The sequence below is a fragment of the Mixophyes fleayi genome, chromosome 6, assembly GCF_038048845.1.
Source record: "Mixophyes fleayi isolate aMixFle1 chromosome 6, aMixFle1.hap1, whole genome shotgun sequence".
Lineage (NCBI taxonomy): Eukaryota > Metazoa > Chordata > Amphibia > Anura > Limnodynastidae > Mixophyes > Mixophyes fleayi.
The window spans coordinates 221161785-221175158 of record NC_134407.1 but is presented as its reverse complement, the minus strand read 5'-3'; positions in this window follow the sequence as shown (position 1 = coordinate 221175158).

Here is a 13374-nt window from a genome sequence, read left to right as displayed (position 1 = left end):
TGAAGGTAATGATCATATCAAAGCGGGAGAAAAACAGGGACCATCTGGCCTGACGAGGATTGAGGCAAGATGCAGTTTGTAAATACAGTAAGTTCTTGTGATTGTAAAAATGGTAACAGGAAACCTGGCTCCTTCCAAATGGTGTCTCCAAGCTTCCAGGGCCAGTTTGATAGCGATAAGCTCTCTATCTCCAATGCCATAGTTTTTTTTCGGTAGGCGAAAATTTGCGAGAAAAGAAACCACAGGGAGAAAATTTTCCAGTAGAATTTTTCTGAGACAAGATGGCTCCCACTCCAGTAGAGGATGCGTCCACCTCAAGGAAAAAAGGGAAGGAAGGATCTGGTTGCTGAAGAATGGGAGCCGAGATGAAAGCTTCTTTAAGGTACTTGAAGGCTTCCACGGCCTCCTGAGGCCAAGTTTTAGCGTTGGCGGACTTCTTGGTCAAGGAGGTGAAAGGTGCAATCACGGAAGAAAACCCCTTGATAAAGTGGCGGTAGTAGTTAGAGAACCCCACAAAACGCTGGATGGCTTTGAGACCTACTGGTTGGGGCCAATCAGAAATTGCCTTTAACTTCTCGGGGTCCATCCATAATCCGGAGCCAGAAACCACATGACCAAGAAAAGGAAGACACGTTTTTTCAAAGACACATTTGTCCAATTTACAATATAGATGATGTGAGCGAAGGCGTTGAAGAACTAAGGAGACATGATGGCAATGAGTAACCATATCAGGAGAAAAAATCAGGATATCATCCAGATAAATCACCACAAATCGATACAGGAAGTCTTGAAAAATCTTATTGATTAAGCTTTAAAAAAACGGCAGGGGCGTTGCAAAGTCCAAATGGCATGACTAAGTATTCGAAGTGCCCATCATGCGTATTAAACGCTGTTTTCCATTCATCACCTTGTTTGATACGGATTAGGTTGTAAGCCCCTTTCAAGTCAAGTTTAGAAAATATAGAAGCTCCCTTGACCCTATCAAAGAGTTCAGAGATTAATGGCAAGGGATACCGGTTCTTCTTAGTCATGGCGTTGAGACCACGATAGTCTATACAAGGACGCAGTCCACCGTCTTTTTTTTTTTTTTACAAAAAAGAAACCGGCTCCTGCTGGTGACGAGGAATTCCAGATAAAACCCCTGTTCAAATTCTCTTTGATATATAGGGACATAGCATCAGATTCGGGTAAAGATAAAGGAAATACACGTCCTCTGGGTGGTATCTTGTCCGGCATCAAATCAATGGCGCAATCCCAAGGTCTGTGTGGGGGTAACTTGGAAGCCTCCTTTTCACAAAAGACGTCAGAAAATGAACAATATTGAGGAGGTATACCGGAGGATGTGGGAGAACCGGCCATAGCGGGTTTATGAATCCTGGGAAGACATCTGGAATGACATCCTGGACCCCATGCAAGAATCTCAGGCTTCTGACAATCCAGAGTGGGAGAGTGAAGTCTGAGCCAAGGAAGGCCTAGAATCACAGGGTTGATGGCCTTTGGGATGACTAGAAAGGAGATTTCTTCAGTGTGTAAGGCTCCGATGCGTAGAGAAAGGTTGACAGTTCTGTTCTTAATGGATCCTCCAATAATACGGCTGCCGTCTATAGCTGTAATTGCGACAGGTGGATCCAATGGTTGCATGGGTAACGACAACCTCTCTACGATGTCAGCTCGTAGAAAATTCCCTGCTGCTCCGGAGTCAATGAGAGCTGGAAAAGACAGTTGTTTATCAATATATCGCAGAAGGACTTGAATAGAAAAACTAGAATCCACAGGAGAGGGAATAGACCTACCTAACTTAGCCTCTCCAACGTCAGTTAGGTCCGGTCGTTTCCCGGACGCCTTCCACACTGGCTTAAAACATGACCGGGTTCTCCGCAATAGAGGCACAAACGGTTCTTGAATCGCCTTTTCTTTCCTCCTGGGATAAACGTGCCCTTCCCAACTGCATAGGCTCTTCCTCAGGCATAATTGGGCTTTGAAATCGGGGTGCCAAGCGGAATGTAGATCGGCGGGAACTTTCTCTCTCTTGAGTGCGTTCTCGGAACCGGATATCAATCTGATTACAGAGGGAAATCAATTCGTCCAGAGTAGTGGGTAACTCTCGGGCTGCTAACTCGTCCTTAATACGATCTGACAAGCCTTGCCAAAACGTGGCCACCAAAGCTTCATTGTTCCATCGTAGCTCAGCTGCCATAGTGCGAAATTGGAGAGCGTACTGGCCCAGAGTAAGAGTACCTTGACGTAGACGGAGAAGTCCAGAAGCAGCACTGGAGACCCGTCCAGGTTCATCAAAGATGCGTCTGAAGGTTTCCAAAAAGATGGCACTATTATGAAAACTAGGGTCATCATGTTCCCAAAGGGGAGAAGCCAAGGCAAGCGCTTGACCAGACAATAAGGAGATTATATAAGCAACTTTAGTTTTCTCTGTAGGAAAGTTTCCAGGCTGAAGTTCAAATTGAATAGCACATTGGTTCAAGAACCCTCTGCATTCCTTGGGGTCCCCATTGAACTTAGGTGGGTTAGGTATGCAGAGTTGAGAGGGTGCTGGAGCAGATACAGCAGGGCTGCTCTGGGCGGGGGCAGGTTGTGGAGCCGGAACAGGCGGAGGAGTTGGAGCTGCCACCTGAGCTGCTTGAAGCGTATCCAACCTATTAGAGAGAGTCTGCAGAATCTGTAATAATTGTTCTTGATTCTTCCCCTGGTCTTCAACCTGGGCCGCTAGGTGATCCAGTACTACCCTAGCGGTGGGATTCCCTGACGCATCCATCAGTTAGATAGCGGGGTCAGAGCAAACTGTTACGATTTAAATTAATTTAAATGCCTTAGTCAGTATTTGCACAGGCTTACCTAGGGCGCGGAGTCTAACGGCCTTCCGGTCTTCACCAAGAACCACCGCAAGGTAGTGTGCTCTTTGCTGCCGAAGAACCGCAGGTCGCGGCCCCCAGGTTAGCCTACTGACGTAAGGGAGAAGGTTCTAAGTGATGGATAGTCAGACAGGCAATATGACAAGTGATGTAAGTACAGGCACTAACCGTGGATTCCAGGGTTTGAAGGTCTGGAGCAGTAAGCGGTAGATGCACGGAGTTAATGAGTGCGTAGCAGGAGATGGGTCCAGGAACACAGCCGGGTCGGTACACAGGGAAGACAGTCCAATACATGGTGCCAGGAATAAGCCAAAGAATAGTCAGGTCACAGCCAGGTTGGTACACAGGAGTAGGAGGAATAAAGGAGTACACGGAGCAGGGTCACAGGAGTCAGGAACACAGGAACTGTTAGCCAGGAACAGGAAACACATTGCTCTGACACAGATAGCGTGTCAGAGCCGGAATAAGTAGTTTTTGAATTCCCCGCCCAGAGTCACATGACCCCTGCTGCGAGAATCCGGAAGTGCAGCGGCGCCATCAGGGAGATCGCTCACCGCTGAAGATGACAAGCTGCCAGACCCGACAGCGCAGCGGGGAACAGGTAAGATCCTAACAGGGGCACAGCTTCCATTCTTGTTTACTACAATATAACCCCCATTAGGTTTCTGAAATGCAAAGAAAATATGTCAAACAGTAGAGGGAGATGCAGTTCTGCAACCGATAATATCCAGCAGAGTGATGTGGTAAATGTTTTTAATCCAGTTCTGATACAGATGTAGAACAATTAAAGTGTGCATTTTTTAAGTTAAAAAAAAATAAAACAACTTTTATTTTTGCAAAAAAGTACAAAAAGAACCCCCAGCCATAAGACATTACAGTGTACTGTGTGTTGCAGAGCAGCTGAAAGCACAATATTCAGTGAAACTTAATCAGACATACTTTATTGTATAATACAGGACATATAGCTCCAGATATGACATCCTACGCTATACATCAAGTACTGCATACTTCCCAACATTTACAATCCTGAAAGAGGTTCAAAATAAGCCCCGCCCTGGTCCACAAAACTCCACCCACAAACATACAGGCATATAAAGCCCCACCCACTTTAATGATAAGCCCCACCCCTTTTGTCTATGAATCGGGTTGTCTTGTCAAAATCGGGACAGTCGGGAGGCATGTTTAAGGGTACAGGGTTATGTAGAAGGGGATACATTATGAGTAGAGAATATAGATGGGGTACAGGGGGATTTAGCAGGAGCCGGGATACATTAGAGATGCCAGACATATTAGGAGTATAGGGGAATATAATAGGAATACAGGGGTATGTATCATGGGATATATTAGGAGTACAGAATATATTTAGTAGGGGTACATGACGAGGGGCACAGAGGGATATAGCAGGGGTGTGATAGATTAGGTGTACAGAATATAGATGGGGTACAGGGGGATATAGCAGGAGTGAGACACATTGGGGGTACAGGCAGAGTGCAGGGGTCCCTGTGCAGCTGGGTCAGGACTACATCTACTGGCACTCTGCGATGCGGGCCAGATGTGGCGCTGATTGGTGGGCGGGCCGACCAGTGAGAGCGCTCAGTGCTGGAGGGTGCAGCAGCAGTGACAATACAACAAGATGGTGCTATGGTGTGCACACATACTTTACACACACACACACACCCTCTGCACACATAATTTATACACACAGGCGTCCTCTGTACACATGCATTACACACACATGCCCCTCTGCACACATGCATCACACACATGCCCCCTCTGCAAGCATGCATTACACACACATGCTTTACACACACATGTCCCCTCTGCACACATGCTTTACACACATGCACACCCTCTGCACACATGCATTACACACATGCGCCCTCTGCACGCATGCAGTACGCACACGCTCAACTTCTGTACGCATGCATTACACACGCGCCCCTCTGCACACATGCATTACACACGCATGCCCTTCTGCACACATGCATTACACAGACCCCCTCTGCACACATGCATTACACACACATGCATTAAACACACGCCCCCTCTGCACACATGCATTACACACACACACGCCCCCCTGCACACATGCCCTATCTGCAGAGAAGCATTAGACACACACAGGCCCACTCTGCACACATGCTTTACACGCACACAGGCCCACTCTGCACACATTCTTTACACACACACACACACACACAGGCCCACTCTGCACACATGCATTATACACACACACACACACACACAGGCCCCCTCTGCACACATCCATTACACACACGCCTTCTGCCCGCATGCATTACACACATGCCCTCTGCACGCATGCATAACACACGCCCTCTGCACGCATGCATTACATACACGCCCCTCTGCACACATGCATTACACACACGCCCCCTCTGCACACATGCATTACACATATGCCCCGTGCACACATGCCCTCTCTGCAGAGAAGCATTAGACACACAGGCCCACTCTGCACACATGCTTTACACACACATACTTTACACACACACATGCCCCCTCTACACACATGCCCACTTGGCACACATGCTTTGCACACACATGCTTCCTCTGCACACATGCTTTACACACATGCCCACTCGGCACACATGCTTTACACACACATGTCCCCTCTGCACACATGCTTTACACACACGTGCCCTCTGCACGCATGCAGTACGCACACGCTCAACTTCTGCACGCATGCATTACACACGCGCCCCTCTGCATGCATGCATTACACACGCGCGTCCTTCTGCACACATGCATTACACAGACCCCCTCTGCACACATGCATAACACACATGCATTACACACACACACACACGCCCCCTCTGCACACATGCATTACACACACACACGCCCCCCTGCACACATGCCCTATCTGCAGAGAAGCATTAGACACACACAGGCCCACTCTGCACACATGCTTTACACGCACACACACACACACACACACACACAGGCCCACTCTGCACACATTCTTTACACACACACACACAGGCCCACTCTGCACACATTCTTTACACACACACACACACACACACACAGGCCCACTCTGCACACATTCTTTACACACACACACACAGGCCCACTCTGCACACATGCATTACACACACACACACAGGCCCCCTCTGCACACATCCATTACACACACAGGCCCCCTCTGCACACATGCATTACACACACAGGCCCACTCTGCACACATGCATTAGACACACATGCCCCCCTATGCACACATGCTTTACACACACACACACACACACACACACAGTCCCACTCTGCACACATGCTTCACTCACACACACACAGGCCCCCTCTGCACACATGCATTACACACACACACACACGCCCCCTCTGCACACATGCATTACACACAAATGCCCTCTGCACACATACATTACACATACATGCCCCCTCTGCACACATGCATTACACACACGCCCCCTCTGCACACATGCTTTACACACACACACACACACACACACACACACACACACACACACACACACACACACAGGCCCACTCTGCACACATGCATTACACACACGTGCCCTCTGCACACATGCATTACACACACATGCCCCCTCTGCACACATTCGTTACACACACATGTGCCCTCTGCACACATGCATTACACACACGCCCCCTCTGCACACATGCTTTACACACACACACACACACACACACAGGCCCACTCTGCACACATGCATTACACACACGTGCCCTCTGCACACATGCATTACACACATGCCCCCTCTGCACACATTCGTTACACACACACATGTGCCCTCTGCACACATGCATTACACACACGCCCCCTCTGCACACATGCTTTACACACACACATGCTCACTCGGCACACATGCTTTACATACACACGCGCCCTCTGCATGCATGCATTACACACACACACACACACACCCTCTGCAGGCATGCATTACACACACACACGCCCCCTCTGCACGCATGCCCTCTCTGCAGACAAGCATTAAACACACACAGGCCCCCTTTGCACACATGCGTTACACACACACACACCCTCTGCACGCATGCATTACACACATATGCCCCCCTGCACACATGCTTTACACACACACACACACAGGCCCACTCTGCACACATGCTTTACACACACACACACACACAGGCCCACTCTGCACACGTGCTTTACACACACACACACACACACACACACACACACACACACAGAGGCCACTCTGCACACATGCTTTACAAAGACACAGAGGCTCACTCTGCACACATGGTTTACATACACACAGAGGCCCACTGTGCACACATGCTTTACACACACACGCCCCCTCGGCGCACACGCGTTGCACACACACGCCCCCTCCTCATTACATTACCCTTCTTATTACCTTTTTCTTCACCAGTGACCGTTCCAGTTACACAGCAGTAAGAGTTCTAGCAGCCCGTCTGCAGTGTGTACCATGTGACTGCTGAAGCCACATGACCTGGTGATGTCACAGGAAAGTTGCTTAACAACAGCTACACTGAAAAAAATAAAGAACCCAAAAAACGCTCTCCAATATTGGGACAAACTGTAAGTTGGGAGGATCAGCGGGACTGACCCTCTGAAATTGGGATGGTTGGGAGCTATGTGTATTGCACTAGCCATGCATCACTTTAACAAGGCAATAGATTCAACAAGCAGTGGATGTAGGGGGGGGGGGTGATCACAGGCCCAAAGCTTTATTGATAGGCACATATAACGCAAGACAGTTAACAAAGTTCAAGCAGTGTGATGAGGAAGTGAGTGGGAGTCAAAGGCCCAAAGCTTTATTGAAAAACAGAGATACAGAGGAGAGGAGAGGTTTTTCATTCCTCCTCTTCCTCAGGACTGTCCTTGATGGAAAAATTCAACAATTTGTGACACCTGAGGTCATTAAGGCAACTATGCAAATTGCAAATAAACATACATTGCTTACATTCTATGCTCATGACCAAACCATCCAAGTAAATTTAAGATGATTGGATTAGCCCATGTCCAGCACAAACTTGGTGATGTCCTATGGGAGAAGAGGATTTTCTTATTTGCCAATCCAACCGAGGGGTGATCTTGACCTGCACATCATCCTGAGACTCCTCTTGGTGAGGGAAATAGTTTACACCAGTAGTTAAATGTCCACCTCATCAGCAAGAGGTTTAGACAGCTAGAAACTGTCAGAGAAAAGTACAAATATGCCATGCTTTGTATCAAGATGACTTTATAATAATTATTTGGACTGTCTACATTAATAAGTGACGCAAGCTTTTTCCTAGTGTAATCACAGAGAGAAATTGAGCATCTCCTGAGCTCTTCTTTACTTCCTCCTCCTGCCAAATGTTAATTGTCTTATTGCTCTTTTAATGGGGAACTCTTCTGGGATGACTACAATAATTACGGTTATAATTTCTGTGTTGAAAATAGTGACTCCAAATACTTAATAAGCATCACCAGCTCACCATTGGTATGATTGTGTACAGATAGGTTGTAGTTATCTATTCATTCAGTGTACCAAGGGAACGAGGGGCCGGCGGAGTGACTATAATATGGCACCCCTCCACCATAGCTGAAAGTCTTATTGCCATTGATAAACCCCAATTTCACCAGCGAAAAATGGGTTTTTCCCACTTTTATAATAGGCCCTTATGATAAGTTACTAGGAGATAGATCCAGTGATGTAACGTATTAAAGGAAGCACTGTTCATTCAGGATTAGGATAAAGGTCAGTTGAGCACTCTCTTGTCCAGCTTCAAACGGGCCTTTAAAAACCCACCTCTTCCTCAAAGCCTTCCAGTCCCCCACCTAACCGACCTCCTTCCAGCCTCCCACCTACCGCCCTCCCTATCCTGCCCCCCTCCTCGTCATTCTCCTCTCCCCCCTCTCCCTCTCTGCATTATCCCCTTTCCTCCTCCTACCCTTGTGTCTCTGTCCGTCCTACCCTCCCCTTGGATTGTACGCTTCTTCGAGCAGGGCCTCCTCTCCTCCTGTTCTCCACCACCTTAACTCTGCTCTCCAGCTCCTTGTCTCCTCCGTGAGGTCCTCCTGCCCTTCTGCCCCTCTAGCTTCACCGCTGGGGGCTCTCACCTTTTATCTAGCTGTACATTGAGCTTCTGAGTTACTGTGCTTTTTGTTAACTGTACCGTGCTGTCTCACCCTGTATCGTGTTTCTGTATGTCCCTGTACGGCGCTACGGATACCTAGTGGAAATTACCTAAAAATTAATAATAATACACACTTCTTTCTTATCTATACACTAATCTTTGGTCTTTAGTTTTATATTTTGCTCTTTTTAACTATGGGTCTGCAATAATTTTTGAAGCACATCAGTAAATTTTGGTGTTTTTTTCGAATATACTGATCCGTGAATGTGCACCCTGACGAGACACCCGCTTTGTTCTTGGTTGTTTTTCTAATCAGACTCGCACATAGCACTCATGGCCACCCTTAGACTCTCCTCAGGATTCCGTGAGCGCCCAATTTGTTTCTCAGCCTCAGTGTTCTTGTCATGCACTGATGTGACTGTTTTGGAGATGTCAGACCTACACTGAGAACAAGAAGGTGGTGCATGGGAAGTTACAGAAGATGCATGACAATTATGGGCACTCGCTTTTGCAATGGGCATTCTAGTATGTGTAAGAGAGGTGGCAGAACCACTACTAGCAAAAAGCGACCATGGTCTGAGCCTTTTCTTCCCACTGTGGGTGGTGGGTGTATGGATTGCCTTTTTCACCCTCTACAACCCAATTTACGAGCACACAATTCTAGCAGTGATCCTCCCCACATGCTATCACTTCTAAAATGGCAGCTGAGAACAGGAGAGGGCTATAAATAGAAGATCTCAATCCAAAACATGCAAGATCTGACATTTTCCCCGGAAGTTACATTTTGCTTTGTTTTCAGATCCGTATTTGGTAAGGGAAACTTAGTCAAGGCTCTGTTTGACTCAGTACCCCCAAAAAAAATCGGTTCTATCTGCTTTCTCTGAATCCGAACCACTCGTCATTAATAAACACGCACATTTCTTATTTCATATCTTTTATTGCCACCTCTCCAGTTTTGTTTGACAGATGTTATAGCCATAAATTTTAAACCTACAGGGTTACAGTTATGATGTTCACAAAAATGCTTAGAAACACTATGGGGTGCAAATCCCTTCCTAATGTTTCTTATATGTTCCCCAATTCGTACCTTTAACTTGCATATGGAACGATCTACATACAGGATCTTGCAGGGGAATTCTAATAAATAAATAACATTCTGGGAAACGCAAGTTAAACGACTATTAACAGTAAAAGTCTCCCTTGTTTGATAAGATGTAAATGTACATATGGATTTATTTGTCCGATAACCCAATGTTTTGCAACTAATACAATTACCACAATGGTAAAACCCGTTCTTGGGAATTAATTCAGATAACCACGTATGAGGATGTGACTTCACCACTAAATGGTTGTGTGTCAATTTTGGGTTGTTGTGTGAGCTAATTATGATGATGATGACTAGATGCTAAAATGTACCCATTGACGTCCACTGGCTTCATGTAGGTTTTCGTTTTAATATCTTTCCCCTCTACATAAATTTCTAAATCCAGATAATTTTTCTAAATAAAATACTTGTTGGCAAAAGAACTGATGATCTACATCCTTATTGATTTCAGTCTCAAACTGAATAACTGTGTAATTAATGTCTGTCTATTTTGAAGATCAAATAGGGATGTCATGTTTTATAATAAAAAACGAAATAGTGACAAAAGAAATATTAACCATGTAATGGTATTAGCCGATAGAGCATGCTGCTGAGGTCTAGGGGAAAAAGAAATTCTAATAGGCAAAAGATTACCACAGCGCACCAACTCTGCAGCCAATACTAAACTGGCGTACTGCTATTAGTGGAGGTTCCCAACCTCACAAATATATACAAAAAAACAGCAATACTGCAGCGCACAGCCAGTTTGCACAAGGTATGATTGAAAATGATTGATCGGAAATATATGTAGGGATGACAACTAGACCAATGAAGAAGTGAATCTTGGAACACTTAACGAATATAAGGAATGCTGAAAATGACCGTACAAGACCTTAACAACAGTGGCGAAACACTATTTGGAGAAACAAAATATCAATCCAAATGTTCTAAAGGCATTTGGTATAGACAAACTACCATTTGATATTAGAGGTGGTAATATTAAAGTAGAACTCCTCAAGCGAGAGAGTCGTTGGACCTTCCGTTTAGGGAGTGTTGCAACATATGTTCTCAATGAGAATATAAGTTATGTGGTATTTCTGTAGAACAAGATTACATAGGTGTTTAAAGGACTTAATTGTAGTTATACATACATGATGTAAGGGATTATAACTAAGATTAGAACAAGAAATAAGAATTTTGTCCACTATGGATTCTTGTTAAATATTGATAATTGAGATCTACAGTAAGAAGAAATTTAATAATAAAAATACTTACCAGAAGACATGTTGATGTTCCATGTGTAAGATCCGTATAGGAGTTGATATGAATGAAGTATTTATTTTTATATTCTTTTGTTTTTTATTTAATTATTATTCTATTGTATATTTTAATAATTTTATTTTCATTTTATTTTTAAAATATATATATAAAAAAAAATCCTTTTTGAATTATTAAACAATTTAATATAAGAAATTAATATGATTAATCCTTAATATATCACAACTTACTACCATGCACCAATTTAAATAAACGTTAAGATTTAGTTATGAGATTATTCTCCTTAAAAAAATATCACATTTTATTATCACACATTATAATTACCATCATAAGTTTAAATTAGTTTTTCTCTCACGTTATATTTTCAATTTTATTATTAATAACATAATTTTCACAGTATTAGTATATTTTAATATCTTATTTTCACAACTTTATTTCACTCAATGGATTCGTTATATACAACATATAGGGTAGAATGCTTTGTTTTTTATTAGTTTAATATTAAGTATATGAAATAACACTTACAATAAATAACAGGTCAACTTATGAATAATTATATTTGGCAAATTCTGCATGTCTGCAAAATACTGATCTTAGAGAACAACTATTAATCCTTACCTCATTTTGTATGTATAACGGAGAGAAATTTTATAAGTCTGGATTGGCTACTTGAGGTGCCGATCAATAGATGAATAGTGTGATTGGTCAAAATCAGTTTAAATACTTCCTAGCACTAATGATCTGGTTAACTCCTGGATAAATCGTTGAGTGAAACGCGCATCAGGGCACGGCGTCTAAGTACGCCGACAAATGTGATTATCACTAGATTGAGTTTAGTCTTGGGTTCAAAAGTTGTTTTAACAACTGGTATTTAAAGCAAAGATTCAACAGGCTTAATAATCTGCCCACAGAAAATTACTCTATGATAGCGGTCATATAACAAGCGAATATGCTGTTTATTTAATATCCCTATGATATTTTTATTTTATTTATATTTTCTTTCACTCACTAATACTATTTTTGTAATAATTCACTCATAAGGTGTTTTAATATACACAATAATAAAGATATTATTTTAATTAATTCATGAACCTTAGAGTTCACCCATATGGGAGAGTCTTTCTTCTCTTTTTCTACACAGGATGCAATAGTCTGTGGACCGATACACAGGAGAGACTGGAAACAGGACGTGAACTGTGGGTGCTGTCATAAAGTTGAGTCAGGGGTCACAGGAAGAGATGCCAAAATGGAGGGACAAGCAGAGGTCAAAACCAGGAAGTCAAACAAGGATAACTCACAGGAGAACCAGCAGAGTTCAAGGCAATAGATGAACTGGCAAAGGCTGCTAGGACAGGCAGGTTTATATAGGCCAGGAACAGGTGCTAAGCATCCAGGAGTAATGAGCCTAACTCTGGCATGTAGGAGAGATGTCTAAGTACCACAGTGGCCCCTTTGGTGGAACAGTGGAACTGCAAGCTGGATACCTATAAATGCAAAGTCCAACATAGCTCTTGCCAGACAGGAGCTGCAGGAGGCAGATCGTGATAGTGTGGAAGGGAGGGACCTCTATTCCAGCACTATAACATCTTGGAGAAAACCTATGCGGCATCTATAAGATGAAATCCCGGGAAAATAACATCTGAAATTTACTTATATGCTGCCCATATGATTCCTCTTGCTGGTAGGAGTACACTTGTGCACCTTATCTAGAAGCTTATTTTCAGTATTTTTGATGTGAGTGTAGTTTTTTTGTAATAAAGAAGGTTTTAAGAAAAACAACATTACGCTAGATTTCTCCATTTCTTTTTACTCTTTTGGGTATAATTTGGAATATAACCCTGAGATGTAACATTTGAGATGTCACCATCTGGAGAGAATTATAGAAAGAAACCACTACAGGCTTCCACTGAAAACATTTTCTAGTACATGTGTTACCATTAGAGGGCCACGGGTGAACCATATTTCCTTCATTTGCACAAATAGAAAAGGTTAATAGTGAAGAAAACTTCCAGTAAGCCTTCCTTTCACAAGGAT